This window comes from Emydura macquarii, unplaced genomic scaffold (assembly GCF_026122565.2).
Source record: "Emydura macquarii macquarii isolate MOO-44397 ecotype Brisbane River unplaced genomic scaffold, CSIRO-AGI_Emac_v2 contig_1483, whole genome shotgun sequence".
Classification (NCBI taxonomy): Eukaryota; Metazoa; Chordata; order Testudines; family Chelidae; genus Emydura; species Emydura macquarii.
In genome coordinates, this window is record NW_027131620.1 from 19,959,918 (window position 1) to 19,979,839 (window position 19,922).

The 19,922-nt window shown below is 44.7% G+C and overlaps 1 protein-coding gene and 1 long non-coding RNA gene across 4 annotated transcripts in view; one reads left to right on the forward strand and one right to left on the reverse strand.

The window, feature by feature from the left end:
* PPP1R16B (protein phosphatase 1 regulatory subunit 16B) overlaps nucleotides 1-1,546 on the reverse strand; it is an 87,301-nt gene extending 85,755 nt beyond the window's left edge. Inside the window, exon 1 of the mRNA XM_067554408.1 lies at nucleotides 1,321-1,546. The gene's annotated coding sequence lies outside the window, so the exon portion shown is untranslated. The remainder of the gene's footprint in view (nucleotides 1-1,320) is intronic.
* Nucleotides 1,492-19,520, forward strand: LOC137157173 (uncharacterized). Of its 3 annotated transcripts, none has more exons than XR_010921017.1 (3): nucleotides 1,492-1,601; nucleotides 5,249-5,377; nucleotides 6,148-6,268. It is a non-coding gene; the product is annotated as an uncharacterized lncRNA (long non-coding RNA). The 3 variants fall into 3 exon arrangements; XR_010921018.1 differs by lacking the exons at nucleotides 1,492-1,601; nucleotides 6,148-6,268 and adding exons at nucleotides 1,642-1,739; nucleotides 19,402-19,520; XR_010921016.1 differs by lacking the exon at nucleotides 1,492-1,601 and adding an exon at nucleotides 1,642-1,739.
* Nucleotides 19,521-19,922: the final 402 nt, after the last annotated feature.

Here is a 19,922-nt window from a genome sequence, read left to right on the forward strand (position 1 = left end):
CAGATTACCACCCCACTGACTTTGCAGCTCTGGAGACCTAGGTTTGCACCACTTTCACCAGGCCAGACATGAAAGCTAGTTTGGTGGTCTCAAGTCACTAGAGGGTCATACTGTCCATCCCAAGAAGCCACCACTCTGCTGGGGGATCACTGACAATACCAGAACTGGAATAGCAGAGAACAGGGTGACCAGATAGCAAGTGTGAAAAATCAGGAGAGGGGGTGAGGGGTAAATAGCTACCTATTTTTAAAAAAGCCCTGAATATCAGGACAGTCCCTATAAAATCAGAATATCTGGGCACCCTAGCAGGGAGTGTTGTTGGTCAAGAGGGGACGTACGGCCACAGCAGTGTGGAGGTCTGGGCCTGAAATACCAGAGGTACTGCAGGTGGAGACTGAGGGGCACTGCTGTGTGATGACCCCATGCTGCAAGACTAGGAGGTGCTGTAAATCAGAAATAAGGTGTTAGGTACCCTGGCCGAGCTATGGGGACAAGAACTGGAATAGGAGGAGATACTGTAGGCCAGAGCTGAGATGCCCTGGGATAGCAGCACAGCAGGATCAGGACGGGAATACCCTGGCGCAGGGTGCTGGGGCAGGACAGATGTGACCAGGCAGAGCCATGCAGGAGATCAGTGCCGGAGTAGCAGGTAGGCAGGCCAGGAGCTTGGTGCATTCTCATTGCCCTGGCCCACAGCGTTTCGTTGCAGCTATCGCACTGCTCCGGCCTCGCTTCCCCACGAGCAAAACAAACAAATCAACCCAACCAACCAAACACAAATCACAGCGAAGACGGGTGTGAGGAAAAGATGAGCCCTCACCCGTGCAAACTATCTAGAGCAGAGCTGCATCTCCCCCAGCAGACACCCACACAGCGGCTGCATCTCCCCCAGCAGACACCCACAGCGGCTGCTTTCCCTTTTATACCTTCTAGAGGTTAAAAACCTCCCTCCTACCAGAGCACACCGGACTCTGGCCTCCCGCGCGGGGATTCAAGTCCCAGGTAGCCGGGGGAGCCACGCAAGGCAGGTCCCGAAGCTGTGAGCAGAGGCAAAAAGCCCAGAGGGAGGCGGCACGGGTCGAGCTGGGAAGTTCCTGCAGAACTGAAGCCGGAGAAGAGGTCGGGGGGGGGGTCCCCACCCCAGCTGCTTCCCCAGTCCTTCCCCACCCGTCGCCCTGCAGCCCTTGCTAGCTCTGCCCTTCCCCCCCGGCCCGGCTTCGTCTGGAGGCACCTGCCCCAGCTGGACCGAGCTCGGGGGGGGGGGCTGGATGCGACGGGCGCCCCCTCGCTCCGCCGGGTTGCAGCGGCTCCGTCACTCACCGAACGCCGCGCCGCTCCCCCGCCGCAGGAGCTAGCCCCGAGCCGGCTGCGGCAGTCGCCGCCCAGGCCGGTGGGAGGCGAGCACAGCCCGAGGGTGCCCCCCGACGCGCAGGGCTGGAGCCAGGCTCGGGAGCGGCCCCTTCTCTCCGCAGGCTCCGGAGGCGGCGGGGACCAGAGGGAAGGAGCCGATGCCGCAGCTGCAAGCGGAGCAGAGCAGCCTCGGAGTCTCTGGTCCTGTCTGCGCTGCGCTGCGATCCGTCCCGCCCGGCTCCTCCTCTAAGGTGGGGCCAGGGCGAGAGGAGGGGGGCTGAGGACCGGAGCCGGCGATGCGGGGATCTGCGCTCCTGTCCCTGCCCGGGGGAGGGATGGGGAGCGGGGAAAGCGGCAGCTCCCCGGGCCCGGCGCCCCGATGTTTTCAGGTGGGCTGGAGGCAGCGAGCGCGGCGTCCGGCAGGGACCGGTCCATGCTCCCGGCCGGTGTTGTGCCGCGGCGCGGGGAGAAGGCACCGGGCCAAGACCCGGAGTGAGAAAAGGGATGGGGGGCACTGGGCAGTGTTTTCTGAAGAGCCAGGGCCCCCCACATGGCGGGGGGGGGGGAGGGAAGGGATACACTTTACCGGGGCCTGGAGGCCCTGAGCTCCGGGGGGCCTGGCCCAGGCTGCGACCCCCATGGGTTAGTCGGAGGGGGCCAGTGTCACAAGTTTGTACTGGGCCGAAAAAATTACGCTTAGGCCCTGTGAAGAGCTGCTCAGAATGATTAAGAGGTGAAATTCCATTTAATATGCTCCCCTCACACACACACACACAGACCCCACATATTCTGCAAACCACCATCGCTGTTTTCTGGCCTGCTCACAAGCAAGGTGGTGCCGAGGCGTCGCAAGACAGACCCTCCGCTGAGCCAAGCCGTTTGGAAGGCATTCAGGTACAAATGGGATGGGCCCCTGTAAACACCTCGACTTTGATCAAAACAGAAGAGTCCTTTGGGCACAACAGGAGAAAAGGGGGATCCCTATATTCAAGCATGAATTTTATGAAGGGATCCTATTCTGGGAAATGGCGCTAAACCCTTTCTACAGCTGAAAAGCAGCCCTACTTCTGAGAGGAAGATGAATATCCAAAGTGCAAAGGAAGCAGTGAAATAAGGAAATAAGATCTGTTTGGTTTTTTTTTTTAAAGATTGTAGCAAGCTTATTTCAGCCCTCTATGCACATCAGTTGGGCTTCTTTTTTTGGTTCTGCTCACTTGATGTAAGTTAGCACAGCACCACTAACTCTATGGGACCACTGATTTACGCTGAGAATGTGACTCTAACTCTCTTTCTGTGTGAGCCCTTTCCACAAAGATGCACATGATCTCTGGAATTGGCTGCTGTCAGATAAATGACAATGTTTAGAGAACAGAAGGTGGGGAATTGAAAAAAAACTAACCACCAAAATATTGTTTTGGAATCAAAAGGCACTGGGTGTGTGTGAGTGCCTGTGAAACAATGACTTCCTTTGATTATGCAGGTTTTTTAAAAAGGTCTCATCTTTGAATTGTGGAGCTTGTAGAAGATTCCATCTATATTTGAGTCTTCCTAAAACAGCCTACTGTGCACTTAGATAAGATTTGCATTTTAATTCAGAGCGTGCACACGTGGAACACTGCTGGCTTTACTGAAATTATTAAGTTGTTGTCATTACGGTTGGATGTCCAGGTTTTAAAAATATCTACATTTTTTTAGGAGATAAAATAAAATAGCCTGATAGCAAATTCCTGTTTGCCATGAAATTAATTTACTCTGGGTGGCGGGGGAGGTTCCATACCTTATAAAAGAAAAGTGTTAAAAACAAAACCCAGGAAAACAAGATTTTGCACTTCTATAAGATGTTCATTTAAGGTTCTGAAAGAACACTGCATATGTTAAAGAATCAAGGCAATACCCCAATGATGTAATTTTCATGTCAATTTTATAGACAGGTAAACTGAGGCATAGAGAAAGTTATCTGCCCATGATCACAGTAAGTTAGTAACAGAGTGGGGAATAGAACCCTGGAGTCCTGGCTCTGAATATACTTTAACACTAGACCTTCTCCCTGGAGAATAAAAGACAGCAAACTAACAATTGCCAAGTGCACCCTAGAATAAGCCAAGATACGCTTTGTCACTTGGTCTGTCCCCCTCCCCCCTTAAAAATACAATAGAATTCCAGTTATCTGAATTCCCTTTATCTAGAAATCCTAGTTATTCAAATACACCATGTGTCCCCATGTATCCCCATCAGTTAATCACGTCTGTTTATCCAAACACCTGGTTAGCCAAAACTTTCAGGTCTCCCCCAGGCTGCTTAGCCAAACAGGAGTGTAGTTCAGTGTACTGTACTGTACTACAATAATGAAGGCTTGATGTGAAGTGCTTTGTCTAGTAATCTGTCTAATCTAAGAGGTCCACTGACTATTCACTACAGCAATCTACCTCCTGTATACACAAGACCTGCAGACTTGATACTAAATTAGTTCTGTGCTGCTCCCTCAAATCAGTGAGGTTGGAGGGTGCTCAACACAACAGCATTTGGATATCAAACTGAAGGACTTATTATACATACCAGACAGAGATAAGAGCTTAACAGTTTTGTGTCCCAGGTGGAAAAACTATTCCATGGATCTGGCCTACAAGTTAGCAAGGAAAAAGCTCGATGCTCAGTATTACTCACTAGAAGGAAGCACAAAGTGTGACCGTGGCTTAGCTAGCCGGGTATCAGGATGCAGGTGCTGCTCAGTCACCTTCAGAGATAGCACCTCTGGCCCAATCAAGGAGCGTCTTCCCCTTCCAGGAGGAAAAAAACCACTCAGTAGCCCTTCTTAAACCCAGTAGTTTTGCCCCAGTCTGCCCTTGATACGGGAGAGTCCTTCCTCCCACCATGTCCAAAACAAGGATTCAAGGGTCTAGGGACACAAACAAGGACAGTTACCACCACTGGGTCTCCAGTCCATACCAGTGCCATATTCTCCCAGGCCTTCTTTCTAAGCTTCACATCTCCCTGAGATCCTTCTGTATCCTGCCTCCTCACAGGCTTTTCCTATAGCCATTTCCAAAGAGAGGGTTTTGCTAGTTTTTTTGTCAACAGTCCCACAGCCAGTCTGGTCTGGTCTGGTCTCCCTTTGGGCTGCTGCAGAAAAACTCCCAGGCACTTCCTGCTTCCTCCTCACTGCCGATCCCCACACTACAAATTTTGTAGTATAGGCATCACATGACCTTCAGCTGACCTCTCCCAGTAAATGGTTAGGGAGCCCTGACTCTGAGCATGGCTGTACTGGCTCTGGCTTGTCTTTATGGTAGCACTCCAAGAGTTTACTCTGCTTTCAGCAAATACTGAAGTTTATTATCCCATTCTAGAGAAGTGATCACTTTATGGGACATATGGATTTTCCCTTTGAGTAACAAGCTTCTTAATTTGTAGAGATCAGCAGTGTTTGTAATGAACCTGGAACCTTTCACATATGTAATAGCCCAACAAAAGTCATATGGGGTAGGGAGTGCCAGCAAGTGTGAAGGTTAGGAGCTTTCATCTGGTCATATCCCAAGAGTTCTACCCAGAATTAATTTATCTGTACAGATCCTGAGAGCTAGGCCTCCAGACTGATCAACCCTCTTGTTTAAAGATGGATTCCACCAGGGAAAACCTGCCGCAGCAAGAAACTTATTAAAAAATCAGCTGGTTCTGTGATAGATTGAAATATGGGTACCAGTGAGATATGGCGGAATCAGACAGTTGCAAAAGGGGAAGGAAAGATTTCACTGCACTTGGCAGGTCAAGGGTGTGCATGTGATGCAGGGCACTTGGACGTACAAGAGCCCAGGTGATTCCATAGCTCACATAAGTGTGAGGATGCTAGGTGGAAGCCAAGGAGTTACAACTGTCATCTGTACCATGTTCCACTTTGCAGAACCAAACCAGGATTTTGACAGCAGCTAGGGTGGCAGGACGGAGGACCCGCAGAGACTTCTCTTCAGACAACAATGGTGAAGCAGAGACCCAAATTTACCGGCAGTAAGAGAACTGCCAAAGACATTACGTGAGTGTAACTTTAATGCCTTCTTCCCAGAAAGACCAAGGGCCAAACTGAGTATAGGAAAGTATAATTCGAGTTCCCCTACCCCTTATCTAAAGGCTGCACTTTAGGCAGAGGCTTTTCTGAACCCAAATACAGCCCTAGAAGCAGCAGATAGAGAATAAGATGAACTGGGTGCTAATATCCTGTGAACTTTTTACTATAGAAATGTAGGCTCTGCATCATGGGAAGGTTTTTACCTCATGCTCTTGTATTCTATAAGTGTTTTGGTCAGAAGCAGACTAGATGCTAGCAGCCAGTTAAGTCTGTTTAGGTTTAAAAAAAAAAGAGAGAAACTATAGCAATTTAATAAGTGAAGAAAGAGTAACCAGACCCTGCAACTTTAACTTACAGAAGAAGTTGGGAGTCTTATTGTGGTTATAATTTAAATACTTAGTACTCCGAGGACAGTAAAATCAAGTATTCATTCAATGTGGGAGGTAGATTTGCTTGTGATTACTATTTCATCATGTACTTGGGGCAACAACAGAGACCATATGAATGCAGGTAAACTTAATTTTGAGCTGTATATTACAGAAAAATTGTACTGCCTGCCCAATGCACAGTCCATATGCAAAGAGAGGTGCTGCCTCATGTGGCTCTTTCCTTAGTTTGTGCTTTAATCTTAAAAAAAAAAAAAAAAAAACCCACCATTATATAACGGTATTTGTTTCCTGGTAAAGCTTTTCTTTTTCACGATCTTAATGTTCTTTTGAAGTTTAATTTTATTTCAGCCCAGGGTCACTGCAAGTGTGGAGTGAGACTGGTGACAAGAGATTAAAGAGAAGGGCTCCCCCCTCAGCTTCAACCAGAATATACCTGTACTGAACTAAGAGGTTACGGATTGATTTTAAAGCACCACAAATGGATATGAAGCAGCATAAGAAACATTCCCTGCTCTGAAGACTTTACATCAGTAGGCAAACAAGGCTTTAAATAAAGGAAAGGTGGGAGAGATTACTGGGGAGGAACAGTGGGTACCATAGGGACAATTTGGGGAAGAAACAGGCTTAGAGGTAGGATCTGAAGGAGATTAGAAATGGAGCCTGGTGACTGGAAAGAGACTAGTCCAAGGAGTGGGGCTAGTACAATAGAAGGAGCTAAGCTAGAAGTGGGAGAGACACACAGAGGGAACTATAAGGTAAAAGGATAGGGAGGATTTAGAGAGTGGGACGGAAGAACAGATGTCATTTGTGGGTGAGATTACTTGGGCCTTACTGGTGAGGACAAGCATCTTGGTGCTGATATAGTAGTGGAGAGGAAATCAGTGAAGTAGGAAGAGAAGATCATTTTAGTTGCAGTGTTTTGGGTAGGCTCGAAAAGGAGACTACTACAGTAATCACACCAACAGGCATCAGAGCAAGGATTTTAGAAAGGGGGATGCAGAGGAAAGGATAGAGTTTGGTGAGATTATGTAACAAACTACAGATTCAAAGGTTTTGGAAGGGGTTGAAGAAGGTGGGGGAAAACGTGTGGAAGTCAAGATTTGAAGGTTGTAAGTCTAGTAGAAGAGGAATATAGCAGAGCTGCTCAAGGTTGATGGACAAAGGAGGATTGGGAGGAAGAAATTCAGGATTGGGGAATTGGCAACAGGAGATGCAGGATAGGACAAAGGGGGAGAGAAGTAGATTTAGGAGTTGTCCACATAGAATGGCAGTAGAAGCCATGGGAGTGGAGGTCTCCAAGAGACTAGAAGAGGACTATGCCTTAGACAACTGTGAGGGACGCGAGCAGAGAGAGGAAGAAATGACACCCAAGGAGATAGTGAAAGGCGGCACAGTAGGAGGAGAGCTAGGAGAGCACAGAGTAACAAAAACCTGAAGTAGAAGGAGCTAAGTAGAGGTGACTGATTAAGGGTACTAGAGGAGTCCAATGGATCAAGAACAGAAGATTGCCCTTCAATTCAGATCGGGTGGGGGAAGCGGTGGTTTATCTTGGTGATGATGGTTTCATCCAAACTAAGAAAACAGAAGCCAAATTGTTGTGTGTCAGCACAGAGCATTAAACTGGCACATGAACTCCTAAAAGAGTCAGATAAATGATTCAAGTGCATTGCTCCGCTGAGAAATTAAACTCCAGGGCAGAGCCAATGGATTTAGAATCCTAGTGAATAAATTTAAAGATGCAAAGGGAAGACTATTTAAATAACCCCACAGGATTAGCAAGAGAGTAATCCTTATCAGGGGCTAGCATTTATTTTCTCTGTTTTGCTGTTCCCATAAGTGCCTGGTGCCAACCTCTACCATCTTTACCCGTCAAGACTCTCATGGTAAGAGTTAAAGCACATTTTGCATGGGGATAGGCTCCAGATGCAACAGTCAGATCTGGATCCTGGCCACCATGCATGTGAGGATGTTTAGATCCAGGAGTTGGATTAGGCTTTTTATTGAGAGGGACCTTTTGCAAAAGTGGAAACCAGAGCTAGGTTTGCATTTCAAACACCCCACTCGTCTGGATTGGCGATACACTCACAGCTCTGGGCTGGTCTCTGTAGGGATTACAGGATTTGGTCCCTGGATATTGTAAGGCCAGGAAAGCAATGGTGCAGGTTGATTGAGGGAAGATTCTGTATTGATGCAGGTACTGATTGAAATCTCTCTGGCGAGTAGCTGATCACCTGCCCAGGCAAGTGTGAGAAACCATGCTCCTATTATCATTAGCCCATCCTCCACTTATCCGTTTGTTATTTTCACCTAGCCATTACATTTTATCTTAAACTAAAACTCTAAACTCTCTAGGGCAGGGAGTCATATTGTTGTACAGCGGCTAGCAGTGGAAACCTGGCCTGGTTGGACCATCCTAGTACAATAATAGGAGTTAGGAAAGCTCCAGTACATTGGGACATGGGGATGTTTTGCTAAAATTACTGTAGTAATAAAGATAAAAAACACTCTAGGGTGTGATTCTCTGCCATCTTGGTTGATTATTTAAAGCTGGGCCAAGTGGAATGCCACACTTATGAGTGGAGGCTTCTGATTGGGAAGAACCTGCCCATCTTTTTGCATAGGTGTCAGTGATTACAGAACATACTGGTGGTAGGAGAGACCTGAGCTCCTTGAGAAATAGGGTCAAATTTTCCTAGGAATTGGGTTTCTTCCTTCAGACTTTGTACATACATAGCACAAACAGCTGAAGTTATACTTACACTGTCCTGGAGCATTGCCCACCAGAAACAGCAGAACTTCAGCTAATGGGGTCTGTAATCTCAAAATTAATCCCTGCATCTTTACTAATGCTTGAAACGCCCCTGCTGTGGCATCTACCATGCTACTGCAAGACTGACAGATATTTTCCTTGCACAGAACATGTGTGGCAGGCAGGCACTGTTTAAAGCCCTTCCTACACCGATTCTTTACAGAGCAGAAAAGAAACTCAACACCTGGATGATGCATCATTTATTTCTACCCATTGTTTAGTTTTGAGTTTAAAGTCAGAGTTTGGGGTGGCTTTAGTTTAGCTCCCTATCTGTTGGCTGTGGGTGCTGTGAAGCAGTAATGCACTTTTATAAAAAGCTATGTATTATGATTTTCTATGTAAGAGAGCCAGGATATGACAGAAACGAGCAAGGAGCATTAGGCTTAGCCTTTCTGTAAAATGTGCTGTAAGTTTGTCACATTAACACATTAGAACTCCCCTCATTAGAGCATCTGTTGAAATAGACACAAGCCCAGCAGAATGTGAACCACCACATAAGGATACTTCCATGCCACAGCTGTGTCGTGAAGCAGAAGGTCAAAGACCTTCAAGCCACCTGCAAATTGTGGGCATTCCTGAACAGCCTCACTCTGTGTTCAATGACAGAACAATGATCTTAGGAAGGCGATGCTGTGCATTCACCCAAGGGGGAGGTTATCAGCGGCGCCTGCAAATGCAAGGGCTTTGCAACAGCATTTGCCACAGGGCAAATCCCATCTTTTTAATCTCTCTTCACACAGAAACTGTTCCATGCCCTTAATCGTTTTTGATTCCCTGTACCTTTTCCAATTCTAATACATTTTTTTTTTTGAGATAGGGTGACCAGAACTGTGTGCGGTATTCAAGGTGTGGGCGTACCATGCCTTAGTCTTATTTCAGCCAAGTTTACTCCCATTGCTTTGATTGAAATAAGTGATCATCATCCACCGATGGAATACCGTCTATTTCCATTACACCTCTCCTACACGGTCACAAAGCATGATACAAAAGATAGGGAAGTACTAGCCCTATTTTGCATGTAAGGAAATGGAGGCATAGACCCAATTACTTGTCAGTGTGAGCTACAGAGTGACATGCTCTTCCTTCTTCCAGTCCCATACTCCAGCCACTACACCAACACTACCTCCATTTGATGTTCTATAATGCAGAGGTAACATGAAGGTTCATCCCGAAACACAAACTTGGCAAAACATTGAAGCAGCAGCATCCATGCAGAGTAGTAAGTGGGAGCGTAGGTCCATAGCCCCCCTTCAGATGGGAAATCAGGTCCAGCCATGAATGCAGAATGCTATGCTCCTGGCTGCCAGCCCTCGGGAGCCTCTTTGCTGCAACTCTCATCTCAGGAGGGATCATGGTCAGCCTAGGGAGGGTGGAGCCAAGGAGCTCCCCCACTTCTAGACTGCAGAAGCTAAAATTGCTCAAGGTATGATCAATAGCCCTTGAGTTGCCTTTGAAACATGGACATGACACCTACAGGGCTGGTAAGAGTCAGTTTTGGAATGGCTCTTGTGGGAACCATATTATGCAAGGAGCCCGCAGATCAGATGGGCAAGCCCTGCCTGTCAAGAGGGAAGTGCCATGGATTTAAAAGCAAAGTTGTCGATAAATTGGATGGATTTAGAGGCCCTGTGGCCCCAGTCTCCTCTGCACCTCCCCCTGTTCCCTGTGGAGAGCATCAAGAGGAATTCCCATGAGGTGAACCTCATAGTTTCTTGGGCCCTCTGTCCCTCTTCTGCAGGTTTTTCCTCAGCAGGGTACAGTGTAGTACAAAATAAAGAGAAAAGTGCTGTCCCGGGTCACCTGTGAATTCAGTTCAATAGTGAGATTCGTGGAGGTCTAGAGCACCTGAGAAACAGAACTGCAGCAGCAGACGTTTTACTAATCAAAGAAGCAAGAGATTGGGCAAAACATGAACTTGGAAAGAACCCGGAGCCAAAAGATGTGAAGATACATTAACACAGATCCCAAAAAGCCTGGCAGAGGAACTGTTGTGTCCTGTGATGAATACGATGAAGTAAGTGAAAGAGACATTGTCTTTAGAAGCAAACACCACTCCAGGATGGAAGGAATATTGTGCTGTTTGCAGATAAGGTCAGAGCATCATTATAGAATAGGAAATACCATGACAGGTGTATCTGTGGCTACAATGTACTCATTTTATTGAAAAGCTTTCTCCTTTGCTTAGAACACTTATTTGCTAGCAAATGGTTAAATAGCTCCTGTGCTTTTGATCTGAAATTCATTAACGTCACTGCGGTGCAGGAGCCTTTCCCAGACTTAAGTAAATAAGTCAGCCAGCCATCTTCAGAAACTCCTTTCCACCCTTTCATTGATATGGAATTCATACCCTCTGCCTTCTTCAAAACGTCAAATAGATGTCTTTTGCAGCATGCCTGGAAGGTCACAAAATTCAGACTATTGTATAGATTAATATATTTTCTGTACCTGTTTTTTAGCATTAGGACTAAATGCATGCCAGGTTTCATTTCTAGAATGGGCAAGGCAGCCTTGAGGTCTTAGACCTGCTGGAAAGACATTTCAGACTTGTTGCTGCAGGTGTTTTCAACAATATCTATTTCCAACCCAGAAACAAATGTCTCATTGTAGATAGTGACCTAGAATCTGGAATGTGTGTCAATTCCCAAGATAAAAAGTCGCTTGTATAATTCATAATTGTCTCCTTTGCAATGTTGTCCCCTTGGGGTGTATCTATACTAGAAGAAAAGTCCCCTTAATGCAGCAACCAGTTGCATCTATGCTATTCTGTTAATAGAGTTGTGCAAATAACTGACCAGACTGAAAAATCAGAAAAACCATTTTGGGTCAGAAAAAACATCTTGTTTGACCTGAAATGTTTAGACTTCGTGCTTTTACTTTTTAAAATTAAACCGATTGAAATTTCAAAACAAAGTGATTTTGAATCCTCTAGTCAAAACATTTGGTTTCAAGATGTCAAACATTTCAATTCTTTTAGATGTTTTTGACAAACAATTCAATGAATTCAACATGAATCTGTGAAATGTTTTGGTTGGCCCCAATCTGCATTTTTTGGTGAAAAAAACTTTGCCCAGCTTTATTAATGGAGACATGTCTCAGACATCTGAGCAATTTCTAGAGCACACTGTGGTGAAATGTCTGTGCCTTGTCTACACCACTGCATTTTCTACTGCTGCTGCTGGAGTTACTATAATAAATATCCTAATTTTTCCATTGTAGACAAGGCCTTGGAGTTGGTGGTGAGCTGCCAACCCTGCAACTCTAGCTGTCTGTTCAGTGTTCAAGCAAAAAAGAGAGCCAAGCTAGTGCAACATTCAGGCTTTATTCCTTCCTCCACATGTTATTCTCTCATCAAGCACTTCCCTAAAACACAGTTCTAAATTCCAAAACATAATCATGCTCTAGCATCCCCTATTGGGAAGCCATTTATCATTCATAACAAGTGGTGGTTGTCTTTCCTTGTTAATGGAATTAGTGCAGCACCAGCCATTCTTAATTTGATTAGATTAAGTGAACATTTAAAAAAATATCCTCTAGGAATTTCAAAATGTGGCCCTAACTAAAAAAACCATAGGAGGCAGTGGGTGGCTTAAAGTCCCAGGTTCTATTCCCACTTTCACCCCTGTCCAGTATCATCTTGGGCAAATTGCTTAACATGAGAAAGATGGCACAGGGTTTAACAGGCCACAGTAATGCCTACCTCTCACGCATGTTAAGCTCAAATCATTTCCAGATAAATACTTGGTTATGATAGTTAAGGCTGTAAATGGCTAAAACACTTCAAAATGCTATAGCTGTTGCATTTCCTTACTGTGCAAAAGTAACCTTTGGGTGGCCTTCATTGCTTTTCCAGTGCCTAAAAAATGAAAACTTCCCTGGAAAAGCAGCTGGAGATGCAAAACTCAGTCTTTAAGGACTTTCAGCAAGGATTGCACAGGTTCAACCTCCCCACATTCAAGTCTCCAAAAGAACACGAAGAAATGAACTTAATTAAGTACCAACTTTATAAATAAACATAAATATAAATATAAACATAACAATTTTTTTACAACATACCATGGCTATTTAATAATTCACATATATCATCTTCACAATTTTACATAAACAAAGAAAACAAAAGCTGAGTTCACCTGAGTCTCAGCTGGAGTCTTTGATCACCAAATCTATAGTCTGCTGAGTCAAAAGAAGTTGGCAACATCTTCCCTCCATATGCTTGTAGGAATCTTCAGCTGGATGCACTGTTAGCTAGTCAGCTAACTGATTAACCAACCAGTGAAGTATATAGATTTAAAAAAAAAACATTTAAAAGAAAATACAAAAAAAATGAGACTAGCAAAATATGACTCTTTCCCCATTATTACATTTAAAGAAAAGTTGATGAATCAGACCAGTTGAGACCATTTAACTAAAACAGTTTGGGCTTTAAAACAAACAACATTCAAAATATACAATTAAAATAAAAAAAATATTTCCCCCGTTTTCTATAACAGACACTGCCAGGGCTACCCTGTTGGAGGGTAAATAATATTACTAACCTGCTGCAAGTTATGCTTCAGAGTTAAGAAAACCAGCCTGCTCCCTGCTCCAGGGTTCAGCTTCTCCCAGCTAGCACATGACATTTTGCAAAGCAGCTTGCCCTCATGGAGAATGACCCGACACAGGGAACCTATTGCAGCATACCCAGAACTACCACACCCAATTCCAAAAACTTCTGGATGTGGAGTGCTAAAACTGCCTAGGAACAATGATGCAGATGAGACTGCGTGGCCCCCGCCTTGGCGCTGTTAGGTAGGCCGGTGTGCCTGTCTCACTGCTCCCCCTGCCCCTGCCACAGCAGTTTCTGTTGCCAGGTCCTCTCTTTCCAACCCCAGCCAAGCCACCCTCCTCCCGCTTGCTGGTGCCCCCCCCCCCAGCAGTTGCTGCCTGGGGGGGCCTGCTGGCCTGCCCTCCAACAAGGAAGGGAAGGAGAGGCCCCTGCCACCTCCATCATTATTCCTGGGGTCTCTCCTGGCTTGGCTGTTGCTGGCTCCTGCTACTGCTGCAGCTGAGTGCTCCTTCCCTGCTGCTGCCTCTCCCCTTTGGCCCAAGCGCTTGTGGGTACACCTGTCCTTCCCCTTCTCTGGCCTGGCCCCCCTTCCCTATAGCCACTCCTGCCCACCGCCCCCATCTTGCCGCCCTCCCATGGTTTGTTTGCCGCATCCTTCTTGCTTTGGCTCCCTGGATAAAAAATTCTAAAAAAAATAAAACAATGACCTAGACATAACTCACTCCTACCCGGCCTCCTGCCCACCAAGAAGGAAAGCTGTGATAACCTCAACTGTATGGAATCACTAGCACTGTATGGAACCACTACATCATGGAGGGCTTAAAGACCTCCCCTTAAAAAGTGCTATCTAACTGTAATGGTATTACTGTTGTTGTACTTGCAAACCAGACTGGAGGTGATTAGTAGTTCATGCTGTACCTGCCTAATAGCAGCTTATTATACAAATTTCAAATGCAAATTCACAGAGGAAAAAATTTGCCTTAAGGTATCCAGTGCCAAAACTGACTTAATGCCTTGGAATCTCAAAGACCAAAGTGCAACCACAAATTTCCATGTCTATAACTAGTACCAAATAGCATTCCAATCTCAAACAATACAATAATCCATGGATCTATTTACCTGCCAGGCACTTTTTAAAGCTACGCTGCAACAAAGGTTTTGTAGTCATGCTTCAAAAGTCCGATCAATGAGAGCCAGCAGGTGAAAATATTCTAATGCTACATTACAATTTGTCTGGCAAGCTCTAAAAAGCATTGTCAAGTACATTCTCATGTTCTTTTTCCTTTGTAACACCCAAAGCTTGAAAATCTTTCCCACTCCTCCTCTCCCTGGTATGGCTTTTAACCTTTTGCACTAGGTAAACATTAATTTTCTTTTGTCCCATTGGAGCTGAACTGAACATATCTATTTATTTCCTCATCATTACTTCCTGGTGCACTTAATTGACCATTATTGCTGATAATGTCAGCAGAGTTCAGGGAATGATTATTGAGGCTGACATGCTACTAGAGCTAGCTAAGGAAGCACATAAAGGCAAAAATAGTGGTACTGTTTTCTTTTTCCCTTTTGCTTTGCGGTAACATATGTGATTATGTAACAATGCCCTCTCCCTCACCTGATATTTAACCAAATAAGAGGTCAGATCCTAAGGTGAAAACTACTCCAGTTCCTGCCTTGTGATTCTGTAACAGGGTCTCTTGGGGTGCAACCTGAAAATTATGGGAACGCAGTGCCCTCTTCACGCTCCAGCCCAGGCTGTCCCTCACAATGCCTTGCTAGTGAGAAGCAGCAAGCCCATCCAGACACTGTTACGGCATGCAGAGCACCACACCCTACTAGATTGCATGAATGATAACCTGGGTTGATTTTCAGGCCTGGTCAACACTGGCCATGGATTTTGGCAGCAGTCAATGGGAGATACGCAAACTATGTACAGTAACTTGCACCGATGGGAAATGCCCTCCCGTCGATGCAGCACTACGCTACTTGCCAGGGTGGATTTACGGCGTCGACTTCCAGATTTGATTGAGCAAGTCTTTACTGCCCCTCAGTCGAAACCGCAAAATTGATTCTGCACTGCCGGCTGTGTAGACATAGTCTCACTCTGTGAGGTGCTCAGCAAGCTACACTCAGGCCTTGTCTACACTAGAAAAATAAGTTGACCTAACATAGGTTAATTTACAGCTACTGCAGTAATTACTCCTGGAGGGCTGGCTCCTTGCAGCTGGGAACAGAGACCAGCCACCCGGGCTTCTTGCGTGGGAGCAGGGTCCAGGCATCTGAGCTTCTCTTCCCACTCCCAGTCAAGAGCAGAGACCAGCTGCTCAGTTCTCAGGGGGGCTTTCTTGTCAAAAATTGTCAAGAAAGACAGCCCTACAGCCGATGTAAGGGCCACAGAGTCTACACTGACACTGCGTCACCCTCACTAAGCTGACATAAGCCTTACACCTCCTATTGAGGTGGTTTTATAATGTCAGCATAGCAAGGAGTTACATCAGTGGAGGAGCATTTCAGTGTGTATTTCAGCTGACTTTTGTCAACAAAACTCTCTAATGTAGCCCAGCTCTCACACAGCCATCTACAGGCAGAGACACACCCAACTTATAAACCGTCATCAAGTCACCCCATAACCTTCTCTTTGTTAAGATATACAGGTTGAGCTCTTTGAGTCTATCACTGTGAGGCATGTTTTCTAATCCTTTAATCATTCTTGTGGCTCTTCTCTGAACCCTCTCCAAATTATCAATATCTTTCTTGAATGGGGGGCACCAAAACTGGACACAGCGTTCCAGCAGCAGTTGCACCAGTGCCAAATATAGAGATAAAATAACCTCTCTACTTCTACTCAAGATTCCCCTGTTTTATGCATCCCAGGATCGCATTAGATCTTTTTGCTGCAGAATCACATTGGGAGCTCATCTTCAGCTGATTATCCACCACGACCCCCAAATCTTTTTCAGAATCACTGTTTCCCAGGAGAGAGTCCCCGATCCTGTAAGTGTGGCCTGCATTCTTTGTTTCTAGATGTGCACATTTACATTTAGTCATATTAAAATGTATATTTTTGATTGTGCCAAGTTTACCAAGCAATTCAGAATCCTCTGAATCAGTGACCAGTCCTCTTCATTATTTACCATTCCCCAATATGTATGTCATCTGCAAACTTTATCAGTGATGATTTTATGTTTTCTTCCAGGTCGTTGATAAAAATATTAAATTACAAGGGCCGAGAATTGACCCATGTGGGATCCAACTGGAAACACACCCGCTCGATGACTATTCCCCATTTACAATTATATTTCGAGACCTATCAGTTAGCCAGTTTTTAATCCATTCAACGTGTGTCATGTTCATTTTATATTGTTCTCATTTTTTAATCAAAATGTTGGGTGATACCAAGCCAAACAAGTTGAGAATTCTAAGTACATTACATCACACTATTAGCTTTCTCAACCAAACTTGGAATCTCAAATAAAAAAAAGATATCAAGTTAATGTGACAGGATCAATTCTCTATAAACTCAGGTTGATTTGCATTAATTACATTAACTTCCTGTGGTTCTTTATTAATTGAGTTTCATATCAGCCCAGGATCAAAGTCAGGTTTATAGACCTATCATTAGCCGGGTCACCCTGTTTGCCCTTTCTAAAAATTGGCACAACATTAGCTTCCCTCTAATCTTCTGGAATTTCCCCAGTGCTCCAAGACTTATTGAAAATCAACATTAATGGTCCAGGTAGCTCTTCAGCCATCTCTTTCAAAGCTCTTGTATAAAAGTTATCTGGACCTGCTGATTTAAAAATGTCTTACTTTAGTTGCTTCTGTTTAACATAGATCAGAGATACTAGTGGAATGAAAAGAATGTTATCACTATATGATGATACTATATCATCTGTTTTTTCACCAAATACAGAACAGAAATATTTATTCCACACTTTTTTCCTGCATTATTATGAATAATTTTACCATTTCCATCTAATAGTGGACCAATACCATTGTCAGGATTGTTTTTGTTCCTAATATTTAAAAACATCCTTCTTATTGTCCTTAACTCTGCAGACAATAGATGTCTCCTTGTGTCCCTTTTCTTCCTTTATCAATTTTCTACAATTTCTAACTTTTGATTTAAATTCATTGCTATCAACTTCCCCTTTATTCCATCATTCTACTTAGTTTATGTGATGCCTATTATATCAATATCCTCATTTAATACCAGAAAGAAAGGTAAGAAAATAGATTAGTTTGAAACCTTTATTTCAATTTCTTTTAAACTAAACTTTCCCTATTTGACCAATTATAATAGTAGTTTCAACTTCTCATTTGACTTTTCAAATTTTGGGGAGGAAATATTTTGCAAATGTTTCTGTTTTTTTGCTTTAAAACCACTTCCATTAAAAAGTGCACCCAAGACCTGATTCAACAAAACATTAAGCACATGCTGAAGGGCTTAGTTGAAGAGAGTCCCATGCTATGAATGGCCTAACTCTGCTGGAAGCTGACATAGCAGGGAGGCAACTGCATCCCTAGGCTCCTAAAATCGGAAAGAGAAAAAGAAACACTAGTGAAAAAGAGGGATACACAAGAAAGCTACTGCATCCAACCTCCCCCACAAATAAATCCTCTCTCTCTCTCTACCACTCCACGGCTCTCTAGCAACCACTGATTTTCCTTTCCTTCTCCAAAGACCTGTACATCCATTGGCGTGGGGGGTGGGGCAGAAATCATCTCTGAAGTATGTAGGGAACAGGCTACATCCCATGGAATCCCCTGGAGTAATCTCCCCCTTACATATCTGAACCCTAACCACGTTCATATTTGGATCCAGAAGCAAACTAATTCAGAAGCACAAAAAAAAAAAAAAAAAAGGCTGAACAAAATATATTGCCTACAAAAAAACTAAGCTGAAAAGTTGTTAAGTTGTTATTTAAGTTGTAAAGTCAAGCTGTCAGATATTGGGGAAATACCAGAATGAGAGTTGCCTGTGCAACCTTAATTTGAGTCTCTTGTACATCTAATCTGTGCACTGATTGAAGCAGGGATCCAGTGAAAAGAATAGTATGTGATCATGTCATTAAAGACTGTCATAATGCATATGCACAGGGTCGAATTAAGCCAACTTTATTTCTGACATTTCCTAACTCTTCAGAGCTTGACTTTGCAACTTAAATAACATTCTAACAGATTTTTTTGCATAATAAAGGAAAAAGGTAAAGCAAATTCTGTTATATGGCACTAACAACCCCCTCATCCTGAATTTTCAGCACTGCAGCACAGACTGCTTCCATTTGAAGGGACCTCATTCGTTAAGACCAGCCCCTGTTATGAAAAACAAGCTCTATATCAGCTGGTAGCAACAGAAAGTAGTTATTCCGGGGGATCACACTGTGCAGGTGCGGAGTCTAAGAAGTGATCAGTAGGGGAGAACAGCTTAGTAGGGGACAGCATAGCATTTTTCCCTTCCCTAAGTGATGGAGGAGCGCCAGTCCTATGTGGTGCCACCAGAGAAGAGCATGGGCTATGTGTTGGCCCTAGAGGATGGGCAGGGGAAGCCTGGCCCAGCTCTACTCTCCCCATATCCTAGCCAAAGGGTACTTCCCCCTGCTGAAGATCAAAGGAATGCTGCGAAAATTGGAAGTGTGAGAACTCAAAGAAAAGGTTGCAAATTTTTTAATGGAAAGCGTTAAGCAACCTAAGTCAAGGTTATTGCCAGCTCCTACTATTAAATAATGATAATCTTTTTAAAAGTCACCAAAATGTAACAAAGGATACAATCAAGTTCCCTTCAGCCTCCCTGTCTGTTCCATCCTCCCAAGGAGAGGTGCCCATCATTAATGGGGTTGGAGCCTTCAGCTCCAATGGTTCATCAGCAGTGGGTGGGGAAGCAGTTGATGGTCTTCTGTGGTGGTAGAGGCCTGGTCTAAGGTGATCCTGGGCCCAAGGCAGACCAAGACACAGAGCCCCCTTATGGCCTGTCCCTGTGCTGCGGCCCTGCTCCCATCTTAGAATGGGAGTGGAAGAGAGGCCCCCACCCCTCCCAGCGAGGCAGAGTGGCAGGAGGGGTTCCTCTCCTATCAAAAGCAACAGGAGTCTCTTAAGAGGAAAAGCTGGCAGCCAGGGCACCCCCAGTACTTCCCTAGAAACCAGGGTTTATTTGCTGGTGTGCGCCAGGCCCATGGTATTATTAGCTCTTTGCCACACTTCCCTCTACTGGGGTGATTCTGGAGTTCTCCTGTCTGTGCTTTCATTTCAGGCTCCCAGCAGGCTCAGGAAGAGTCACTGCAGTGGTTACACACGGTTCATTTTTTCAAGCTTCTCTTCACAGCCATGAGCACTAGCACCTCACTGGAAAATGAGAGCTCAGATGCTGATGTATTCACATTGCTTCAGGAGCCAGAGCCCAGCACAGGTCTATACTGTCTATGCCTTAATCCTGCTCTTCCATGCTATTGGATGAAGGTATGGCTTCCTTGTCCTTCAGGATACATAAATGGATCCAGTGCTAGGACACAACTATTAGATTGCTATATGTGTTTCAATGCAAATACATATATTATATAATTATATTATTATAATTCATTATAAATATATATATATGCATATATATCATGTACATTGGGGACATTAAACTCTACATCTACTATGTATGTGTTATACATACAGAATAGACTATGATGCCAAGTGTCCACCTGCCACAGCGCCAGGCACCAGGGCCAAGGAGCTGTGTTTGGAGTAACAGAATAGGTGCCTCAATAAATAGATACAGCAATGGTT